At 42.6% G+C, this 24,459-nt stretch overlaps 1 long non-coding RNA gene across 1 annotated transcript in view; it reads left to right on the top strand.

Moving 5' to 3' along the window:
* Positions 1–23,700, top strand: part of LOC307212286 — a 40,327-nt gene extending 16,627 nt beyond the window's left edge. The window contains exons 2-3 of the long non-coding RNA XR_013836940.1: positions 637–682; positions 23,567–23,700. This is a non-coding gene — a long non-coding RNA (uncharacterized lncRNA). The remainder of the gene's footprint in view (positions 1–636; positions 683–23,566) is intronic.
* The last annotated feature ends 759 nt before the right edge of the window (positions 23,701–24,459 follow it).

The raw sequence follows: 24,459 nt of genomic DNA, 5'->3' as shown, positions 1-24,459 counted from the left end.
AGAGGTTAAACTGAATAGAATCTGAATCACATGCACCACAAGGCCTATGCTGCCTCAACTTAAGATGGCTCCCCGGCCTGGCTTTGCCTTCAAAGTTTGCAGCAGCACGTGCAACAAAATGGCGTCCAGCATTCAAAAACTCCCTCAGCTTGCATTAACTAGCCACACACAAGGCATGCAAGCTCCCCCCCCCCCAGTCGTTCTTAGACTTCTTAGTGGGTGAGCAACACAGCCAAGCAACACAGTTGGAGCCTCCCTCCTCCCTGGCCGGCAGGGAGGGAGGGAGAGGAGCTGCTTCCTTTGAAATTTAAGGGACATCATTTAAGGGACATTTAAGGGACATCCATCAATAAGGGACAGCAACGGGACATGGCACTGGAATAAGGGACTGTCCCTTCAAATAAGGGACACTTGACAGCTATGTACTCAACATGCGTATAAATACCCTCCCTCCAGAATTCTTAAAGGAATATATGCAAATGGGTTATGCACCCACCATTTTAGCATTTTTTTTTTTAAAAAAAGAAAAACAAGGGGAAAAGGGGAAATCAGCAACTGGTGTCAGCCTCGGACTGCAGCATTTCACAGTGGTGCTGACACTGAACCTGCTTTGAGGTTTAAACTGCTTGTTCACAGCAAACTCACCACAAGGAGATCTTACTACACCAGTTTCATGTGGCAGGTATGTTGGAATGCTCTTGTGTGCTGTGAATGGACATTTACTCATTCAAATGTTTGAAGAGATATTGCAGTTAACACTGAACACATTCCTTAGGCTTCCCATGGTAAGGCTCTGGGCCAGTAGCACCCTGCCAGAAGCTCCTCATCTCCCTATAGGAATGTGAGTAACATAGATGCATAACAGACCAACAGATACTTCAAGTAACAATACCTGTGGCTGTGTTGTTCCCAGGCCCTAGATTAAAGGGCTGTTGAAATGTCCTCAGATTTACTTCTTCCTATTGCTTTGCCTTTCCAGATAATTTAAAAGCCGGCCCATTCTCCCAAGGAGCTGGTTTCTGCTGTTCCTTAGAGAATCACATAGCAGAAGGAAATCAAGGAGACAATAACATGGAGCTTCAATTAAAAAAGAATCACCGAACGCTAATGGGAAAGTAATTGAGCTAAATTGAAACATAATTGGGGGGGAAACGTGGCAAGCAGCAGCTTAATACATTTTGTTTTAATTTGAATGTAAGGTTTTATGGCTTCATGCTAGGATCTTTCCAACTGTCTGGATGCAGTGTTAATCCAATGGTACGGTTTTATCCTGGGGCTGGGAGGGACAACCAAAACTCATTTGATATTTGGAAGACTCCTTTGCCTCTATCTTCTGTTATGTACCTGTATATCAATCGGTTGGTCAGAAGATAGGACTGGGGTGACAAGCAGTGCCTTTTTTCTAGAAAAGGAGGTGCCAGAACTAACCATGAATACCTCCCTTGTTCTCTTATAAGGGCAATGGCACCCACTGAGAAATGCCGGAACTGAGTTCCGTTGAGTTCCAGCTGGAAAAAAGCCCTGGTGAGAAGGATTTCCCATTTGTATAACAATGGTAGCAACCTTTCCTCTAAAATTAGGCTGCTGATACGAAGAAAGCTTGGAGGGAAACCTGGAAGGAATTTAGAATCGCTGAATTGTAGAGTCCGAAGGGACCACGAAGGTCATATGATCCAATGCCCTGCAATGCAAGAACCTTTTACCCAACGTGGGGCTCAAACCCACGACCCTGAGATTAAGTTTCACACTCAAGCAACTGAGCTATTTTGTATGATAAGGACTGTAAGCTTTGTTCTGGTAATGAAAACAAATTCCTGTAAAGAACAGAGCACACCAGATTGGAATGTCAGCAGCCTGCTCCCCGCTATAAGCCACTGTTCTGCACTTGGCTCCAGCTGGTTAGCAAACTAGATGGGGCAGGCTTCAAGTCCGCCCAAGCCTACTCTATATAGCTCTGAATGTCTCACAACAAAAGAACAGTGCAAAGTACATACTCTTTGGTACATTAATGATGCGTAGTTCAAAGGCTGCTCTGCTGCAAAGGTAGATGAGTGGTGGATAAGGCAACTGATGAGGCAGGAGTGCCATTGTGTGGTGTAGTGATTAGAGTGTTGGACAGTGAGAATTCACATAATTCCATTCCCTGTTTGATCATGAAACTTGACTGGGTTAAGTCTAGCAGGAGACTTGTTCACGTATTATACCCAACACAGGTACAAGTGTTGGTGTGGAAGAACATACACTTGTTAATTTGTACAGCTCAGCTGTTGTGTACACAGGCACTACATTCATTGAAAATTTCATAACTTTACAGATGTACAGCCCAGCTACCTGTGTACACAGAAACACAGACTGTATACTCACTGAATATAATGTGCGAATGCCTCTAGCGTCAGACTAAGATGATGACCATTATTCCCTTTGTTCAAGGGCATAGCTGCCCTTCTTCTCCACTAGGATTTTTTGAAAACCTCCCAGACATATATTAAGATCTGCAGAGTAAAATAATAAGCATGCCATAGCTAGCACCCCCAAAGTCCACAATTAAAACAATACCTAAGATTTAAAAACATAATACCCAACCAAGTAGCCATAAATCTTTGCCTCAAAGGGCCGCCATATCTCCCAGAAAGGGCTAGAACAATTTCTCCCTCCATCCTGAATAGGGTAGGCCTTCTGCCACCTCCAAAGTGCCTCCCTAAAAGTAACACTCTTCAGTTCCACACACTTTGGGCCACTACCAAGGGTGTGCCATCACTTATGGCAGCCTGATAAGTAATAGCATCCCTCCTAGACAGATGTTGGAAGATGTGAGGAAGGGCTCTGCTGTCATGCAGCATGGCCAGGCTCTCTCTCTCTCCTCATTCATACAGGGTTGTGGTATGCCAGCAACAGCAACAAGGACCAGGGGCCATGGGCATCCACATAAATTTTTATAGAATGGTGGTGGTCCAAAGTAAAGCACTGAAAGGATGGAACTGGCGGAAATGACTGGCAGAATCCGAGACCAAGGAGAAGAGTTGGTGGAAGAAGATTGGAAGAAATTTAAAGTTTATCTACAGAAACATTGTAAAATTAAGGAATGTTAGAAGGATGTTGGAATGAAGTAATGTGGTTTTAGCAGAAATGATATAAAGGATTAAGTAGAAATGGATTGTTAATTGGTGAAAGAACAGAATGTAAAATTATAGTATATTAAGATAAATCATCAGGATAGAAATAAAGATGGAAAGGATTTGCTGAAATATCTAATTGAATTAGAATACAAAAAAGGGAGGTGTGAGGAGGTCAAGGAAATAAGCAAAGGAAAGAAAGTTATGTAAAGGATTGATTTGTTTTTTTCCCTTTAATTATCTGCATCTTTTTTTGTTTTTTTTCCTTTGTTCTTGTATTGTTCTGTATTTTTATTTTTTTTCTGTTTAAATATGTTCTTTATTTTTTCTTTTTGTAACCTTTAAAATCTCAATAAAAATCTATTGAAAAAGACAACAACAAAGTAAAGCACAGAAAGGGAGCAGCAGCCTGGTTTTCTCACAATAATAAAAATGAGATGGAAGCTGTCTGTACATTTTGCTCAGGTTCTACAAATGCTAGAAATGTACTGGTTGGTTTTTTTAAATGAAAGCTGGGAATTGGGACATTATGGTTCATTTGAAGTGAACTGCTCCTTTTGCCCCCACCCCCCTGCCAGGGGCCAGATCTGCAAAACAAACTCACCTGTTCCTCTCTTCTGCTGTCTTGGCTGCTGTACTCATCATGCTGGTCTGGGTCTGCTGGATCTCAGAAGTAAGTTCCACTGAGTTCAGTGGAACTTACTCAAAGGTTACCTGCATTGGATGCACTATGTTTATTTTCTTGCTTGAAAGCCCCTTAGACTATACATGCAGCAAGGGTAAACTGTTGGAATAGAAGGTAAGGCAATTGCATGAACGACTGTCTGCACTTGGCCTCATTAAGAGAAGATGAGGACTTCTTGGACACGGCACAGATGGGGTGGACCACGGTAAGAACAAAAACACGAAGTGACAGGAAAGAAAATATGAACTGCAGGAGGAGGAAACTTTATGGAAGGCAGTGATTGTGAGAAGCAGTGAAATGGCAAGGCATTCTGAATCATTGGAATTCCAATTATTTGCAGTGATCCGTCAAAATTTCATATTCCAAAAATTCCCTTCCACCTCTGAGCCCTGATCCAGTAGAATATTTGCAGGTTAAGGTTCACTGAAGAGGTGCTTCAGAGGGAGGATCAACCTGTTACCCAGAAGCCCGCTTGACAAACCCTAATGGTTTCATGACTAATCCCACACAAGGTCCAGCCTGCTTTTGAAGCCCCACTAAGCCTTGCTTCTGCACTGTTCTCTCTGCCTGAGTTTCAGCCTGGCATTTTCACAGACAGAAGGAAGGTGTAATCTGGCTAACCTGTGTGAACTTCAGCAGGCAGCTAATCCAAGCATGTCTGCAAGGTCTTCCGTTCCGTCGCTCTCTCTCTCTCATTGTAGCTTAACTATTTCTAGCTTTTTAATGATTGACCTAACACCCCTGGGAGCTCCTTTGCACGATGCCATGTTTTATTCAGGCATACGTCAGCTGAGCTCTCCTCACACTGAGATGGCCAGCAAAGATTAGATAATTGCCTAGTTTGATTGTGCCATCCATTCAACCCACTGTCCTGCCTACATTAACCTTTCCTTTCCATTGCTTCCAATGCATGCCTTGTCTACCTTCATTTCCATTTGCTTTCTCCTCTCTTATCTGGGGAGACATCGTGGCTCATCTGGGCTTTCTGGGCCCTTTTCTTGCCATTTGATCTCTTGTCATAACAAAGTTTTCTTTGTCTGTTTTTATCCTTCAGCAAAGTCACTGTCTTTCGCCATAGGAAGGAGCCGATTATATTACAGATGCACTGGCTTCTCCAAGCAATGCAATGCACGGAGCTAGAATGTATTGTGGGTTTTACATTACCTGCACCTAAGAAACCAATTTAACCAGTTACTGGAAAGTGTTAAAATAGTGTTGTGGAGGATGCTGTTCCAGCACCAATCCTCTGGGTCAGACTGCCATTGCTATAGCCGCTCTGACCAGTCTCAATTGGGGCAAGTGAAATCCTTGTGACTTGCACAGTATTTACCCAGGAATGAGGTGGTTGCAAGTTAAAATCCCCATCTGCAACCAGTCAAGCAACCTCAGCCCACCTTCCCCTCTTGGCTGCCATTATTAACATAAACACTATAGATGAGGGATAGCTCAGTCAGTAGAGCATGAGACTCTTAATCTCAGGGTCATGGGTTCAAGCCTCATGTTGGGTCAAAGATTCCTGCATTGTAGGGGGTTGAACAAGATGATCCTCATGGTCCTTTCCAACTCAACAATTCTATGATTCATAACTGAGGTGGCTTGGGCAGTGTGGAGAGAACATTATTCTCCGGGTGCTTGGCAGGCCAGTGTGTAACTCTTGGGTCCTTGGGATATAAATGATACTTTGAGGGGGAGTATTCTAAAAATAAAATAAATAAATTATTGTCAAATAAAAGTTTCTAAGAAATTATTACTGTAAGCTTTTAGTCTTTGATCAGTTTTGGCAATTCTGCAAGCACTCAGCTTCCAGTCCTTGGCTGTCTGTTGCCTTTATTTCACTCTGCTTTATTTCTTCATGCCTGTTTTACTCATTTCGCTCTCTCATTTCCACATACTACTCAAGAGTAGGTTAAAGACAACATACTATTTATTACACAATAAAATCATCACTGGAATTGCACAGTGCCAGTTAAACCTTAGACTAAATGGACAAATAAGTCTCAATATTACAGACATTTGTAATACGCTGAGTTTGTTGTGTTAACCAGGTTTCAGGCAACTATAGGCTTTCAAGCCTAATCTTGAGTTTAAACTCATTTGTAAATTGACAAGTGCCACAAAAAGCCAGGTGCAAACAGGCTCCCCCCCTTGAAAAGGTTCCTTGCCTGGCCAGTCTGCATTCAAAAGCCCCCAAAGTCCCTGCTACAGATGCAGGAGTTAAAAGGTCATCTTTGTCTTGAGATGGTAACAAGACAAGTCCCATATCTGTATAGCTGTAGGATTCTAGAACTTTAGTTCCTCTGAAATGTATGCGCCTTTAAGTCTTTGTTTCAACAATTTCCATGGTACCTTCCTTCAGCTAATTTAATCTGGATCAACCCTGATGGGAACAATCTGGTCCTAAGATCTGGGAGATATGTGGTTGTCTATCATCCTGCCACCCATGCTTTTCCAAACAAAGAATCAAGGAGAAAGAGGAAACTCACTCTGCAGTTCAAGCAGTTTCGACTGAACTGAATACAACTCCCTGACATTTCCGAGCTCCCGCTGTTTAATAGAGAGAAGCAGCCTGATAGTGAGAAAGGATGACCAACCACTTGTTAAAAATTGGAGCAGGCGATCACAGAGATTCTGAAAATAGTCTTGTCCTGTTCTGGCGTCATGGCACAATAAACAAAAAATTAACAATTGCAGCAGCAAACACCCCATGCAAGCAACATCCCAGCCCGAAAGTCTGTTCAACAGCCTCAGCTTTTATAGCTGGAGTCAGTCAGAGCCCTGACAACCCAGGCCTGGTGGAAAAAGGCCTGCAAGACAGGGAGCAGGTCTTCCAGGACTCACGGCCAAGATGCCAGTTCTTCATTGTTTCCCATACATTAAGTATTGCTAATTGTGGAGTAAGAAGAACTGCCTGACAGGTTGCAGTATCAGTTAGTTTAAATATCAAATTCCAGTATGCAGCACATGCATTTTTTCGATTCAGTTCACTAGCCAATTTCAAATTGCATCGCAACTTTGGGGCAAAACAAACATTTCTCTAACCCTACCATATAATATTGAGAGGAGGCCCTGGGATCTGGGCTATCCCATACTAGAGACTAACTGTGGAATGTATATATATTTATATATTCCATTGGGGTGGCCTGCTGCCCTAGGCAAAGTTGTCACCTACTCCGATTGAATGTAAACAGCTTCCCAACAAGAACGAGGGAGCCTGACCCCAAGAAAGTCCTCTGATCCCATGAGCTGCTAGCGGCAGGCTTCTTAGGCAGGCGAGTGATGAAGAGACAAACTTATGGAAATGCCAGGGTATGGAGCATGTCATCTCCAAAATATTTGCGGCATCCTGCAGGGTGAAGAATTCTCCTTGTCCATGTCATTAGGACACTGGGGCGATTCTTGCCCTTCTTCCTTCGGTGGTTCCTCATCATCACTCCTGCAGGGGATGCTGGAGAAGGAATTAGATTTTGCTCTGCCTGGCCTGGATGAAAAAGCTGTGTAAGCTGTCAGCCTAAAGCAAATTGGAAGAGCCTCCCCACTGCGTTCTGACTGTTGATTAAAGCAGCAGCACTTCTTATTGTCATTCCTAACAGATCAACACCAAATTTCCTCAGACTGCTGTTGCTGCAGATACTGTTCATTCAGCTGGTTAAAAATTACCGTATCTGATATTATTGTTGAAGGGGAGGGTAGTTTAGTTCCCCCGTGGGATTTGACCTCGCTCTTCAGGAAAGGCTTGGGCTTCATTATGTTCTGTGCTATCCCTGTGTGGATGACTAATGTTGCGGCCTCAAAACCCTGTTTTCTTAGTTATTACAAAAGCAGGTCATACCAATGCAGTGCATATTTTAAGGACTCCTCAGGTGAGAGCCTGTGTAGTAGCTGAAATGTTTGGATTAGGTTGGGATATCCTGGTTCAGTCCCCCACTCAGCCAAAAGGCTAATTAGGTGACTTCAGACGCTCCAATTGTCCCTGTCTTCCAGGAACACCCCTAATTTAGAGAAGCCACCATGGTTTCTGATTTGATCCTGGAATGTCCCACTTTTTCTTAGGACGTCCCTATTTTCATCAGAGAAATGCTGGAGGGTATGGAGTTATGCAACCCCCCCGAGGCATCTGAAGGCAATCTTGTATAGGGAAGTTTTTTAATGTTTACTGTTTTATTATAATTTTATATGTGTTGGAAGCTGCCCATAGTGGCTGGGGCAACCCAGTAAGATGTGTGGGGCATAAATAGTAAGATTATCATTATGGAATGGGATGTTCCTATTTCCATTCCCTATTCCTTTTGTGTTGTGTCTTATAGCTTGTAAATCCAAGGGCAGGGACTGTCTTATCATTAACATTTGCAAGCCACTCTGTGAGTTCTTCTACCCTTTATTCTGAAGAGCAAGATTTTAAAAATAAATATACAAATAAATAAAATACTAGGAGACAAACAGAACTCAAACAGAGATTAAGTCGGTTAACAAGAATCATTCCCATAAAGGCAGTTTTAGGATGTTGACACACACTGTATGCCAAGTCATGTATTAAGATTGACAAGATACATTAATATATAAGCAATAAGGTCTATCCTCATTTGGAGCCACAGGATGGTACGAGGTGGATGTCTAGCTACATTTAGGAAAGCAAAACCATGGACAGAAAACCAATCCAGGTATAAGAACTTGGGGAACATGTTGGGCAAGGCCATGGGCCAAAGGGTCAGTTTTCTGTCCCATAATAGCTTGTCAGTAAAATTCACTGACAGCTGAAAGCGCCGCTGTTTCTGTGACCTCTTGTCCTTCCTAGTAAAAGCTCATAATCTTGTGTGCCCCAAATCACAGGCAGTAGCACCAGTTTCTGACTTTTTTATGCCAGATGCACAGAGAACTGCAAGGGCATCATGATCGGGAGCCGTGAAAAAGAACAAGAATAGCTCTTTGGCATTTATCATGTTGGCACCATCCATTCAAGGCCTGTATAGTTTTCTCCATTAAAAAAATAAGCAAACAAAAAGTCCCCCCCTTCCTCCATCTCAACAATTAGCATGAAATCTTAATTTTAACCTTCTTTCCTGGTTTCTTTTTAAGCTTGTTACTTCTCGAAATCAATTAGCATGCAGTCTGGGCATTCCACGCTGCCAGCCAAAGAATCCTTTTATATATTTTTCCTTTTGTTTGGGAGCTGTTGATAGAACGCTTTGTTCTCATGAAAGGTAGACGGATTAGACATTGGAGGTGCATCCTTGTGTTTGTATTGTTCTTAGTCAGGCTGCCACAAAGGACAGTGGCGTCTGATTCACTAGCTGATTGCCACCCCTGATCAAGGCATGGAGCACTGTCAGAGCGTCTTATGGGGGAAGGAGTTTAAAGCTACAAAGTGGGGAAATGGGATTTTTGAATCTACTACTGTGGGTGTAAGGGAATGACACTCCCATGCAGGGGCGGCGGAAGGGGGTGCAGTGGGCGCAGTCCACCCCGGGTGTCACTACTGAGTGAAGTGACATAATGCCAGGTGGCTCGCATCACAGGGTCTGCAGTGCACCTGAGCCATGTGTCTCTCCTGAGAGAGGCGTGGCTTCGGAGCACACAGGCTCCATGCTGACCAACGGTCCTCCTGCTGCCTCCCCCTCCCCCCAGCTGTAGGGAGGAGGCAGGCAGACTCTGGAGGTCCTGCGGTGTGCCCTGCCCCATGGGTGGCTCGCCCCGCCCTTGCCCCACCCCGTGGGTGCCTCGCCCCACCCCTGGGCGTGCCACCCCAGGAGCTCGAGCGACTTCCTCCGCTGCTGCTCCCACATGCTGATAATGTAGGCGGGGGGAGGGGCAGAAAATAGAATAGGATGTACTGGTAGATCACAGAGTGATTTGAAGTAATTCAACAAGTATTTCTGATTTCTAGTTGTTTAACAGGCAAAACAAAATTGTTCCCTCATTAAATTCTGCAGCTAGAATAAAGAAAACAGAGGAACACAGGAAGCTACCTTATACTGAGTCAGAACCTGGATCTTCTACATTCAAAGCAGATGCTCTACTATGGTGACCCCTGCAGCATGGGAGTAAAAAGTAGAGGTTTTGCATGTGTATAAGGGCAGTGAGCTCAGTTCAGTTAAAAATCATAGACAAATACTTTTTAAATTCTAAGCATTTGCCTTTTGCACATGGCTCTGGGTAGGGGCTCTGAGCTGACTAGTTTAAACCCACGAGGAGTGGTTTTCTCAGCTTAGGTGGGAGAGTGTTTCCTAATGGTTAGAGAGTGACAGGTAACTAGACCTTGTTGGCTTTGACAGGCTAGTATCTGTACTGCCTGTGCTGACTCTGTTGGTCTGCGTGGCATAGCATCAAAAGTAGAATTCTGACAAATTGATCACAGGTAACTGTTGTTCCGAACCAGAACACTATTAGGGTGCATTGTGCTATGTTGAAAACCAGCCTTATTGTGACTTGTAGGTTTGAATGGTAATTGAAATCTAAACTGTTTATTTATTTCCAAAAATTATTTCTTTCCTTGCAGTCTTCAGCTAGAGTTTTAAGAAAAGAGATGGAACTTTTAAGAAAAAGCTTGCTTAGCTTTTTCTGTGGTCTGTTTTTATCTTTATTTGACTGGTTAGAGAGAAGTGAACTGTTCAGTTTTGCTCCTTCTCCAGGACATTGGAGTAATGTGCCACTGTCTTGTGCTGCAAGCTTCACGTTGACAGTTTGAACCTTGAAAGGTGACAGAGATCTTCAGATGAACGCATGTAGCGGGAACATTTCCCTGACAGCGAGATCAGTTGGAGTCATCTCCCTAGGGAAGGCGGCTCAAATAAGCTGGAGCAAACTGTGGTGAGTGTTGCACAGATTGGGAGCAGTTGGGCACTTGGGAGAAGGTGTGATTGACATAATAGCTCCACTCTGTTTTTGCATTATGGGAACACTAACTACAGATAAATATTGTTGCTTTGGAATAGACCCTTTTCATCTCCCATTTGGATTGCTTTAATGTCTCCCCTATACAACACTTAAAACACTGCTTTGACCATGCTGGCATATAAATCCACTCATCCAATGAAACCCAGCCATTGTTTTCTTCTTGAATGATATCATTCTTCATAATATTTGGTGGCTGCTCCCAGACTTTGGAACTCCCTTCCTAGAGAAACTAGACTGGCTCCCTTGTTCTTTTGCCAGCACACAAAGAATTTCAAATTCTGACAGGCTTTTGAGAACTAACTGTTTCTAAGGAAATAGCTGGTGCTGTGATTTTGTGTGTGTGTAATTATCTGTTTGTCTTAATTGTTGTTGTTTAGTTGTTTAGTCGTGTCCGACTCTTCGTGACCCCATGGACCAGAGCACGCCAGGCACTCCTGTCTTCCACTGCCTCCCGCTGTTTGGTCAAACTCATGTTCGTAGTTACAGATAGGTAGCCGTGTTGGTCTGCCATACTCAAAACAAAATAAAAAAATTCCTTCCAGTAGCACCTTAAAGACCAACTAAGTTAGTTCTTGGTATGAGCTTTCGTGTGCATGCACACTTCTTCAGATACCTGAAGAAGTGTGCATGCACATTTCAGGTATCTGAAGAAGTGTGCATGCACATTTCAGGTATCTGAAGAAGTGTGCATGCACATGAAAGCTCATACCAAGAACTAACTTAGTTGGTCTTTAAGGTGCTACTGGAAGGAATTTTTTTATCATGTTCGTAGCTTCGAGAACACTGTCCAACCATCTCGTCCTCTGTCTTCCCCTTCTCCTTGTGCCCTCAATCTTTCCCAACATCAGGGTCTCTTACAGGGAGTCTTCTCTTCTCATGAGGTGGCCAAAGTATTGGAGTCTCAGCTTCAGGATCTGTCCTTCCAGTGAGCACTCAGGGCTGATTTCCTTAAGAATGGAGAGGTTTGATCTTCTTGCAGTCCATGGGACTCTCAAGAGTCTCCTCCAGCACCATAACTCAAAAGCATCAATTCTTCAGCAATCAGCCTTCTTTATGGTCCAGCTCAAAATCTTATTCTAGTAATATTTATTATATTAAAGTTTTTTTTAAATTAATGATTCCCCCTCCCCCATGTTTTTTGCTGTTTCTATTTTATCTGTAAGCTGCCTTGGGTCCCTGTCAGGGGAAAAGGTGGGATATAAATAAACATAAGCTTAAGAATAATATTCACAGTCATAGATACATTACATACATTATACTTTTTACCCTAATAGGGTGGCGCTGTGGGTTAAGCCACAAAGCCTAGGACTTGCTGATCAGAAGGTCGGCGGTTCGAATCCCCACGACGGGGTGAGCTCCCGTTGCTCGGTCCCTGCTCCTGCCAACCTAGCAGTTTGAAAGCACATCAAAGTGCAAGTAGATAAATAGGTACCACTCCGGCGGGAAGCTAAACGGCGTTTCCGTGTGCTGCTCTGGTTCACCAAAAGTGGCTTAGTCATGCTGGCCACATGACCCAGAAGCTGTACGCCGGCTCCATCGGCCAATAAAGCGAGATGAGCACTGCAACCCCAGAGTCGGTCACGACTGGACCTAATGGTCAGGGGTCCCTTTACCTTTACCTTTACCTATGTGTGCATTGCAACACTGAAGGTATTTTTAAAGATTTGTATTTTAAAATTTATTTACCGAACTCCACATTGGAGACAAAATGCAGAAGCAAGGTTCAATACACTTACCTTTTGCATGTTTTTTTTTTTGATATTACACACACAGTTCCTCTCCTGATTTAGCAGCTAGAGTGGGGCTGCACCTAAAGATTCATTGCAAGACCTGTAAGAAAACCAACAATTGCATCAATCTCTTGTTCAGGAAGGAGGAACAGGATTTAGTTTTCAGCTTCAGTTCATCTTGTTCTCCAGTCAATCTGAATGGTACATAGGGGGCACTGCAGGACAAATATGGGTGGTGGTGTATTCTTGTTATCAGTACAGTATTATAATATGATATGATATTATGAAATTATATTATATTATATTTCTTTTTAAAAAAAGTATTAGTATATTGTCCTTCATAATTCTTTTTTTAAATCCCAGAGTGGTTTACAATACCATTTAAAACCAAACATAACAAGAAAAACATAAAATAAAATACAGCTGCATATAGGCTCCGGGTGCATTTCTAATGTGGGAGTAATGTGGACCAAATTAGATGATATAAAAGCAAACCAAAAGCAGTGAACCAAGATGAAACTAAATAATCAAACAGCAGTGAGTTAGAACCAGTTATGTCCTTACAGAGGGATGCTGTTGTGGTAATTAGCTTTTATTACTGTCATGCAAACCAAAGAGTCATTAGAAGCATACAGGGATCATGACAGCATGGGACTGGGAACGGCATTTGCTTCATCTGATGGTAAGCCAGGTAAAATGCAATTAAGAGAGTATGGTATTCAGAGTTTACCTTACTTTTCCTATTGCCTAGCCCATAGTTGGAGAGGAATCTTTTGCTTATGTAAATCAGAATGAGAGCTTTTGTGCAGGGAAGCTAGTGTTTAAAGTGACAGCGGGTGATCTTTCAAAATATCCCAAATTCCCATGTTATTTGAAACATTTCATCCTGCATGATCAATGCAAGTAGAAACTGCCTTATACCTACCAGGTCAAATTATTTGACCTTCTGCATGCAAGGCATGGGTGAATTTCAGTTTCTCTCTGGTTTCCCTTCCCCCCCATCTTAAGTTCTGTTTTCCACATTTCCAAATCAGTCTGCAATTTTAAAAAGAGTAATCGTGAAAATTCAGCAGCTTCTTAGTGCAAATTTAACATGATATCCTTTTTTTTTTGCAAGCCATTCTTCCTCTGGAGTGCATCTTTGCATTTTATATTTACCAATATATGCATTTTATGCAACTTTTATGGACCATTGTAGGCATTATTTGGCTGGAGAACTCCACTGCAAAATTCAGAAAAGTGCATTTTTTTTAAAATGGTTGTGTTTCAGGTTGCTTATGGCTTTAGAAAATGTGTGTTAGGTGTGGGGGGGTCACCTTTATATGCAAACTGAATTTAATGTTTTCCTCATTCCTAGCTCTGCCTCAGAGCTTCTGATTTGATCTGTGCTTTTTTGGAGGAACTCCAGTGGGGCTTTTGTCTGCATAGAACTGCATAAGACTGGGAACTCTAATCTGAGGTAGTTGGCATCACCCATTATCAGCTTTGGTTCAGTCCATCACCACCATGCAGGTCCCAACAGATTACTCATAATAGAAAGAATCCTGAAAAGTTGCCAGGCCCACACCTGTGGTACACCTCAAAAATAGGTGCTAGGGATGCACCGTGGGAAAGTGCTGTTACATTTATGCTTGCTTGTAAGTTTCCCAGCAGTGTTTGGCTGACCACTCTTGGACTTAAAAGTAGATAAACCTGACTATTTCAGTTTCTACATCAGCGTATTTTTTTTTTTTAAAAAAATCTGCATTTTAGTGCAAATTTATTATAAAGACACAAATTATAATGCACTTTTCCATAATGTAAAGCATTCTTTGTATGCTATTTTCATGAATATATTCATTTTATGTGCATTTGACCCAATAGGTGTGTTTCATGCACACACTACTTGGAGAACTGCATCACAAAATTCAGGTACCGTATTTTTCGCTCTATAGGACGCACTTTTCCCCCTCCAAAAATGAAGGGGAAATGTGTGTGCGTCCTATGGGGCGAATGCAGCCTTTCGCTGAAGCCTGGAGAGTGAGAGGAGTCAGTGCGCACCGACCCCTCTCGCTCTCCAGGCTTCAGGAAGCTCTTTGCAGGAAGCTCTTTTTTAAAAAAACTGCATCTGGAAGCTCTTTTTTTAAAAAACTGCATCTGGTGGCAAGAGCTGGAAGGGATATAAGGCCAGCATTTCCCTTTGGCTCTTTGCCACAGCAACACGCTTCCTGCCTTGTTGCGTTTGGCTCCTTGCTTCCTGGATCCTTGGACCCTTGGCTCCTGGTTTTTGGACCCTAGGCTCCCTGCCTCCTGGCTTCCGGACTCCCGTTCCTGCTCCCGCCCCGCAGTCTTGCCCCTGGTCCCGACGTCCTCAGCCAGGACTTCAACCACCCGTAAACTGGACCGTGACTGATGGGAAGGGGCTGTTTCTAGTATGCGGCTGGTGGGAAACCATTTGACACTGGGGGTGGGGGTGGGGCGGAACCAGGCCTTTTCTCTAACCTTCAGAATTAATAGAAACAGATTTCATCACTGGACCAGGAGAACTAAATTGTTCCAGGCTAACCTTGTTTTCATTAAACACTTTGCTTGGGGCATATGTAGAGATGGAGCTACGCTGGAATTCTGGGCCTCTATAAACCTTGCAGAGATCTATTTTTACACCCTGGAGGGAAAATGTGTAACATGAGGTGCCCAAAGGAAGCTTACTGCTATGAGTATTCTGAGAATTTTTACATGGATCTCTGAACCTGCCTCAGGCTTTTCACAACAGTATTATTGTTACTTCAGCTTGAATATGTGAGTGTAGCTTCAAAATAAAATTAAAACAAATCTTCTCAATAGGAAGGTATTTAAGTAACTCGTTATGCTTGTAGCACAGGTCTGAGACATCAGTAGTTTAAGTAGGGTGATGAAAAAAATAGGGGTATTACACCTCTCAAAAATAAATGAAAGACACTCCTTAGCTGGAGCAGTTACTCATTTCTATATGCCAAAGGAGTGGTAGCACAGAGCAACAGCACTCGCAATCAATAGAGAATAAGAGTATCAAATTTCCCTCTTTCTGCTTGAGAAGCCATTGCTTCATGCTCACTGAGCAGCTGCTAATTTTTCTCTTTTACCTTTGAAATCGAAAATCGGGATTTTGGCACAGCTGCTTGGAGTCGTATAGGGCTATGCTTTTTTCCAGGCAATCGCCACAGAAAGTGGCTCAGCATCAAACCATGAGCTGGCTCAAAAACTAATAGGGCAAATGAAGAAGACAGAAGATGTTCTTTGGACAGAGTCAATATGCAGCATTTATGGGACATGATGAGAGCACCCGGCTACTCCATACTTTATGTCTTGATGGTATAGATATGATATGAGACAGCCTGGTAGGTGTGCAGTAGAAAAAATCCAGAAGGGATGCTGGTGAAACAAAATACATGATTATTTTTTGATAATGACTCAAGGCTGCAATGCTAAGCACACTTCCTAAGGAGTAATTCCTACCTAATAGGACTTTCTTCAAAGAAAAAACTGCCCAGGTTCTGAAACCTTTCTGTCAGTGCTGTATTTGTAGTCTTGACCTTTTCTCTCTATGCTGTATGGCACTACTAATGCGGTAACGTTTTTCCTTTGGGCTAACTAATAAGGATAAAATTGTTTAATTTGCTAGTGGAAGATTTCTCCCCCATATTCAAATTAATTTTAATATTTTCTTTAAATGTGACCAGCATGGTTGCACATCATATACAAGTCCTTCCCATCTACTGTATTTCCTGTCTTTCTGTTTAATCAGCTTGTTCAGTACAGACACTGAAATTTGTACCAGTCTCTCCACTGTTTGGCTGACAATCTCTGACCCAAAAGTAGATGGAAGTTCTAATCATATAAATAAATTGGAAATAACCATTGTACAACTCTGCACCGTTCATCGCGGGCTATGCTACCACAAGGCGTAATGCCTGCTCCCACATCACATCCTTCCAATCAGTTGTGTGCTTCATTGTTGCTGTCTTGGATGATTGTACTGAGAGATCAGTTAGGCAACGTGTTACTTTTCTGGACTTCTCCCATCCCTGCGGAATTCAGTGCCCCAGAATGTTGCAATGCCAATTACCATGGAAGAATGAGAAAAGGACTAGACCAATAATAATAGTAATAGTTCACATGAACTGCCAGTAATTCAGATGTAGTGGCAACCAAAGGTTAGGGACAAACATTTAGGAATGGTCATCCCATCAAGCTCTCCTTGTGAGCTTCTCATCAGTATTTCGTAGCAGTGTGCATCAGCTTTGTGTGAGACCTGAAAAATGGGATTAAGGCTACGCAGTGTGATTTGGAGTTCTCCCCTGAGTCGAAGCACAGTATAAATACCCCCGCCCCCGTTATACCAATGTCCCCACAAATCCACCAGGCACTCTAGATTTGTTTCTGCCTTTTGGTATGGAATCACTTTATATGTTCATATCTCTCTGAATTACTCCAGGTCTGTGGGCTTTGCAAGAAGTGAGGCTGTCAAAAATGTTTCCTGCAGAACACTGGATTTCTCCGCCCCTGCTTTTCTGCTAAATACAGAGGCAAATGATTTCTTTAATGGCAAAAAGCTTTATTTAAGGTGTGTTGTTGCTGTTGTTTTATAAAAAAACCTACATTGTTCTCCTTTAACTAACTAACTAACTAACTAACTAACTAACTAACTAATAATAACAATAATAATAATGACTGAGCTCTTCAGAACACGGCAGGCAGCTTTCTAGGCAGCTTCACATTGAAAGGCATATCTCAGGCCTAGGGCCTATTGGAAGACGTAGGCAAGGCCAGTGAGATGCATAAACTGGGACAGCCTCACGTTATAAGGCCTATCGGAAGACACCAGTGCCAGAAAGAAAAGGCCAGTTTGAAGCTTTGAAAAATGGGGCTTGCAAGTAAGAATACACCCAACTCAGCTACCTACCTCTTTATCATTTTAAGGTAAGAAAGAGCAGGAGACAACTCCACTCCTCTAAATAGATTTTGGAGGGAAGTGAATTCCTTTTACTTTTCCCCACAAAAAGGCCCTGGACCTATTTGTCTGCAATTTGGTATGCTTAATGTGCCCTGTAAATTTAATGCACTTTAGGGGTGAAAGGGGGGAAGGTTGCGCTCAGACACTATCCTATTCATCACCAGGGGAAGTAAGATTCAGCTGCCATTTGGGTTGGCTTTTGCACATGTGGGGGGGGGGGAGTGTGTGTGGGCAACACATTGTCCTTTGGCTATTCAGAATAAGACCCTTTGAAAATAGTGAGTCTAAGTTGGTCATGCCAACATGTGCTTTAAATGCTTGGTGTGGGCACAAGCCTGGGATGTGTTGGGTTTGTGGGGGCAGAAGTAATATGATGCTCAGATAGGCAGAGGACACAAAGGATTAGTAATTGGGTAGAAAGCGAAAGGTTTTCCATACAAGAGAGCATGTTAATGCCAACATTTATGACATGCCTCGGGACCACAGGGCATGTTCAAGGGTCTAGGAAGTATTCTCACCTTCCTGCTGCCTCCTTGCTTCCCAGAAGCCTTCTGTTAGGCTTTAGGCAACTGAAATACTGTCAATTCATCCTGTGAGAAACAGGTGCTATGTGAAGTTTATCCTTATTTACCTGGCAATTTGATTCCTGGCAAGAAGGAAAAAAGGCTGCTGGAATTTATGCTGAAGATGGATAAGGGAAATAAAGTTTGTGAGATAAATGCTTCTTTCCCACTCCCCATTCGTTCCTGGGTCTGTGCTCTCCTGATACCTGGCCTGTCACCCAGAATGCTCTAGGCCATGTTGTCCTCTTTTGAAAGCGGTGAGGGTGCTGGCAGAGAGGGCTGGGCGATAGCAGCCTGTTTGTAACCCTTGATAAACACTACAGTGCAGCCAGCGTGAAATGAAGAAATATTGCTCCCGGTAAATATTTATTTTATATCAGAAATTAGCATACCAAATGTAATTAAAAACAACTTTATGTGCACGTCCCCCCTCCCTTCAGTCTGTCAAATGACAACTCGAAATAACTAGTCATAAAGAAATGCGGCCTAAATTAGCAAGCATCTCAGCCTACTGTCGCCGTTTGATAATTACACTGCAATGAGCTTCTGAAATTAGGATTTATTTCCCCTTTACCTTTTCCTCGTAGAAGTCACTCCTGGCTGGTTTTTGTACCCCTCCTTTTCCTTTATTTTGAACACCTCTTTGAGAATGCATTATATGTGTGCCAGAGCAGTCTTGCAGTAGTCTCAGATATGTTTTGCTTTGTTGATCATGTAAACTGTGAGTGACACCTGTCAGCTGTTGCCAGTGAGGTTGAGTGGATGAGGACAGAAAAGAACCGTGCATCTTTTTAAGCTTCTCCAAGTTGCTGTGGCCTATTCAAGCCAGTTATGATAAGAGTCACCCCCACTTTTGTCTCTTTTAGGCTGCATTCCTATAAGAACTTAGAGGGAAATAAGCTCCATGGAACTCAATGGGTCTTATTTCTGAGTCAATAGGTAGCAGCTTGTGCTGTTAGTCGTTATTCTGTCTGTGCTGGATGTTTCCCACGTGCCAAATTTTAGATTGTAAGCTCCTCCAGACAGGGACTTTTTGCTCCTATATTCTGTATACCACTATGCACACTGATAACACAACAGATGCAAGTAGACTTTTATATGAATAAAGAAAATGATGATGATAAAAATTGTAAGTGAATGCTGTATTGTAAGGTAAATGCCTGAAGCATCTTCAAAATGCTTCCAAAGATGAAAAAGAAAACAGTACTATGTACCAATCAAAAATGGAGTAAGCAAAACTGCTTATTTCAATCTTTTGCTAAGCAGTGCAATTTCTGCACTGGAAGAAAGTAAAAATTGCACATAAAAATTGGACAAGATACCTACCAAGTCCATTAGACATGGTACCTAAGGAAGAAATGGTGCTTTTCCTGCAGTAGAAAAGCTTTCTCTCTGAATATATTTTGGTAACTAAAGCAGCTAAAATGCAAAACAAAACAAAACAAATCAGGTTTCCCCCCTGCAATGCCTTTTGTATCTGTTCATCAAACACATAAGAGATACGACAGTGCGTAGCTCCCCTGTATAAGGAAGCTTTTTAAGGTTTAACGTTTTACTATGTTTTTATATATGCTGGGGCAACCCAGTCAGATGGGAGGGGTCCTACTACTATATTATTATTATTATTATTATTATTATTATTATTATTATTAATTGTATTTGTACAGAAAGAGCTCAGCTGCAGTCTAAACTCAGCCAATAACCAGACTAAATGTCATATTTCAGCCTAATTGCTTCATAGTATTGTTGTGAAGATCACATGGAGTAACCCTGTGTTTGCTGTCCTGAGTTCTTTGGGATGTAGGTGGGATCTAAATAAATGCTGGATCAGGTCAAAGGGTCATCTAGGCCAGTACACTGCTTCCAGCTGCCACATAGCTGGGGAAACGCAGCCAGATGGGTGAGGAATAAATATATTATTATTATTATTATTATTATTATTATTATTAATGTTTAAATTATTAGCACATAGGATCGTTTTTCAGTATGGATTGGAACATAGGAATCTGCCTTACACCAAGTCAAACCTTTGGTCCACCGAGCTCTGTGTTATCTACACTGACTAGTAGCAGTTTCTCCAGGATTTGAGATAGGAGCCTATTCCAGCCAAACCAGGAGATGCCAGGGACTAACCTGCATCTCTGTGCAAAGCAGTTGCTCTACCACTGAGCTGCAGTCCTCCTCCATTTCTGCATGTGTACCCCTTTCAATCTTAGGGCACACACTGTGTGATAATGTGCTTTCAGTGCTGGATGCAGGTGTTTTTGGGGGTGCTGTACACATGATGCCATCCTCATGTCGTCCCTGCCCCACACTGTTTGTCAACTGAAAGCAGATTCTGCTAGAATCCACTTTTGTGCCAAGAAATCATTTCTCAAGTGCTTCCTGCATATGCAGGGAGCACTTTCTCAGTTCACCTTCTATTGGAGAGGTCCTGCTGAAGTTGTAGAGCTGTGCCACTGTGCCTCACCATGTTTAACTTGTCTGTGAATAAAATAGGCAAAACAGGAAGCAGTGCAGTAACTTAGCCACCCCTTTGTACTAAGGTCTGTGGCAACACCAATAGAGGGAGAAGGGACTAGAGAACACCACTGTGCACTAGTTTGAAAACATGCCCACTTGTGTGTACAGACGACAGAGATAGTAGCTGCCATTTTAGATTACTTTCTTGTGGGAAGGTGCGGACAATTGCAAACCATTATGTACAAAAACACACTGTGAAAAAATGATCCCTGTGCATTTCAAAGGTTCTGCGTGTCCATGCTTTGCACTTAACTAGGGCTCTGCTAAAATGTTCGCTACACACCCATACCCAAAATTCCCACAGAGCAAGCATATTACACCAAAGGATATGGGATTATTTGGGCCTGGACATAGGCCGTGGATGCACCTCCCAACCCCCAGGAAGTTGTCTGTGCAAGCACTTCCTAGATGACTTTGTGCCCTCATAGTGGACCACTGTGTAATTTCACTCATATGAAGGCTCTATGGAAGCCTGTTTGATTGAAAAGCATCAGCTGTGGTTAGGGATTGGCGGCAGAGATCAGCCCAGGATAGGAAGCCCCCACTGCCCTGGCCTGCTTGTTAGGCCACAGCATTGCTCCTCTGACAAGCTTTTCTGTGGAATTTCAATGAATCCTAATTGTCCATCAGGAGCCCATGACAGGAAAAGTCATATGGCCTGATTTGCATCTACTTTCCCTTATGACTCCTCTTGGCCTTTATTCTTAATGGCCCCTGCTCCTTTAAAAAGCATGCTGGCTGTGGCTATTGCATTAAGTGTCTGTCAAAGGTGTCTTGACAACTTCCTTGAAACCTCTCTCCTATTGGCATAGGAGTCTGTGTGCAGTCTTGGGCCTTTGAGGCTAAGGATGAATGGCGATAGCAAAATGGGGGCACTTAAGGGTATACTCTCTAATTTGTGTCATTCCCCTTAGTAGCTTTCTTTTTGCACTTAAAAAAATGTACGTCCTCCTAACCTGAAACAGAGAGCGAGAGAGATGTTCATCAGGGGAAGGGCCATAGATATATTCACCGCTTTCAAGAAAAATCCTCCCCACCCCTGCTTTCCAAGGACAGAGAGAGAGAGAGTGAGATCCCAGCACTGACTTCATCGAAGCAGAGTCCCCAATTAGAGGCTATCTAATTGATTTGAATATCTAGGCTCTTCAGGGAACCCTGCTAAGAGGTGTCAGAAAATAGAGAGGAATTTCATTTAAATTATTAGTAATATCCTTGGAGAGATAGAGGAGAGGCAAAGGTGGGTGGAAGGTAGGAAATTGGTGCTACTTGGGACAGGGGATGAGGAAAGAAAAAGTGAAAGATAGACTTTGGTAAGAAAAATGGTGGGATGAGGGACAGAATATGAATAATTAAACTCGTAAGTTTGTGAGGAAGGGTTACAGAGTCACAACTGCTACTACTGTATAATAGGGACAAATGTGTCTAGACAGGAAGAACCAGATGCACAAATATAAGATGGGGACACCAGGCTTGCCAGATCTAGGGGTCTTAGTAGACCACAAGCTTAACATGAGTCAACAGTGTTATGGCAGCAGCAATAAAATATATTCAATGCTGCATAGTGTCCAGATCAAGGGGAGTAAAACTGCTCTATTCTGCTTTAGTCAGACCACACCTGGAATACTGTGTCCAGTTTTGGGCGCCAATTTAAGAAGGATATTGACAAGGTGGAACATGTGCAGAGGAGGGTGACCAAGATGATCAAGTGTCTGGAAATCAAGTTGAGGGAATTGGGTATGTTTAGCCTGTTAAAGAGGGGGCTGAGAGGAGATAGGATAACCATCTTCAAATATTTAAAGGGCTGTTTTCACCTGCTCTGGAAGCTAGGACCCAAATCAATGGCTTCCAGTTACAAGAAAGGAGATTCCAGCTAAACATCAAGAAAAACTTTCTGACAAGTAAGAGCTCTTCGACAAACTGCTACAGCAAGTGGTGGACTCTCCTTCCTTGAAGGTTGGATGGCCATTTGTCACATAAGTTCTTGTTGAGATTCCTGCATTGCAGGGCATTGGACTAAAAGACCCTCAATACCCTTCCAACTCTACACGCCTGTGATTCTGTTATTTTTTCCATACAAGTATGAGGTGTGTGTGTGGGTGTGCATGTGTGTGGGTGTGTGTGGGTGAGAGAGAGAGAGAGAGAGAGAGCTCTGCATATTCTGTGTGCTGCTTGTGGTGAGTGTGTATGCATGGTATATATCTGTAGGTGTGTGTCTATGTGCAAAAGTAGGAACAACTACTCTGACCGTGGCCATTTCCATGCACAAACTAGCATGTGGACTTGGGAAGGTTGGCCAACCTTTAATGTGCCCTCTCAGGCAAAAGAAAAAAAAGTTAACCTGTGCATATACTGATGTACATATTCTGTCTCTAGTTTGCAGTGACCTTCATATCACTGTAGGCATATGTGAACCCAAGAATAGGCACAAGCAAAACTTAATACAATCATGTGGAGGACATTTAATAGCACCAACACTCATGTGACCCAGCTCTACAATTCTGTAATAGCCAGATTAGTGACACTATAAATAGTAGATGGTTTTTCCCTGCTGGAATGCTAATATTGAGGATGAGTTCCCCTTATTTAATTAATTTACTAATGAATATATTCTTTTATTATTATCTATCCATCTATCTAAATCCTGCCTCCTTTCCTCTGAGGCAAAAGAAGATTGGTGAAACCATCTCTGCATGCTTCGGCCCATTTCCTTCAGAGGCTGGCAGCAGGAAGAGGCTTTATGCCCTCTGCTCCTCTGCACCTGCCCACTGTCTGGGGTGGCCATGCCAGCTTTGCTGCCAAATGCACCGTTAGACATGTATTTTATTTCAATTTGTTACATCATTTAAAGCCTTGGACCAACTGATGAGGGTAAAAAAAAAGGTCCTTTGCCTTCAATATCTTTTATTTCCAAATTCAGGTTGTTCAAAGTGTTCAAAGTTGATTCCAGTGATCCGCTGATTGGTGGAATCTCTCAGGCATTTTAAAGGTGCTGGAGCATGCCCACGTCTCTAAAATCCTTTGTCCTCCTCATATCAGCCAAGCAGATATTTACAACTATGGCATTTCCTATTGGCAACTCCTTTTTCCAGGTTCTGCTTATCCGCTGGACTTGAGTGCCGCCTGTGTTCCTGTTTCCTAGTCTTCAGTCAACTGTATAGCAGGACTGGCTCCTGTTGAAAGTGCTTGTATTTCTTCAAACCATGGATCATAACACATTTGTAGTTTTCAGGTACAGAGTAAAACAGCATATGAATAGAGAATCAATTGTGGCCACAACAATTCACCTCTTGCACTGATTTAATGTTTTGATGTACTTGTGCTGCCACAACAGTGAAGGAAGCTACCTTTTCAGCCACCTTCCTGTCAGTAATAGCAAACAAAAATCTATTTTTTGTTGGGTCAACCAGCAAGGAATGCTTGAAAAGAGATGTGCCCCAAAACTGTGCCTTGCTTCCTTACGAAGAGAGCAGCTCAACACAAACAAGGAGGATTATATTCAGCTATATACCCCAACCCCTCTAATATATAGAATGGTCTAAATTGACTGTGAAAAGACAGCCAAAGAAATCTTGTGAAATTGTAGCAGGGCAAAAGCTTTCGCAAATAGAAAACACAGCCCAGTCTTATGAAAGCTTACTCAGATAAATGTGAATTGGATTGCAGCCTTGGATCTCAGTTTCATGGTTGTGATTGTTGATTTCTGCTCTCTTCACTGTGCAGCGAAGTGCTTGTCACGAGACAGGTGTTTACATTCCAGTCAGAGTTGCTGTTGGGTTTTCCCACGGGAAAGGAGACTGGATGTGACGTACACTGGTTTCCTGTTTTTCACTGTTCTCACACAGTGTTTCTCTCCGTGCTATAGAGGAGAGAGGATGCTTTCTCTGCTCCGGCAGAGGCAAGATGTTTTTCTGTAATCTACCAGCTTTGAAATGTAAATAAAGCAATATAGAGTATGTGCACGTATTCCTCATCATTCCGCTGT

Source organism: Podarcis cretensis (genome assembly GCF_951804945.1).
Source record: "Podarcis cretensis genome assembly, chromosome: 3".
NCBI classification, from domain to species: Eukaryota; Metazoa; Chordata; class Lepidosauria; order Squamata; family Lacertidae; genus Podarcis; species Podarcis cretensis.
This window is presented reverse-complemented; position numbering and strand designations above follow the sequence as displayed.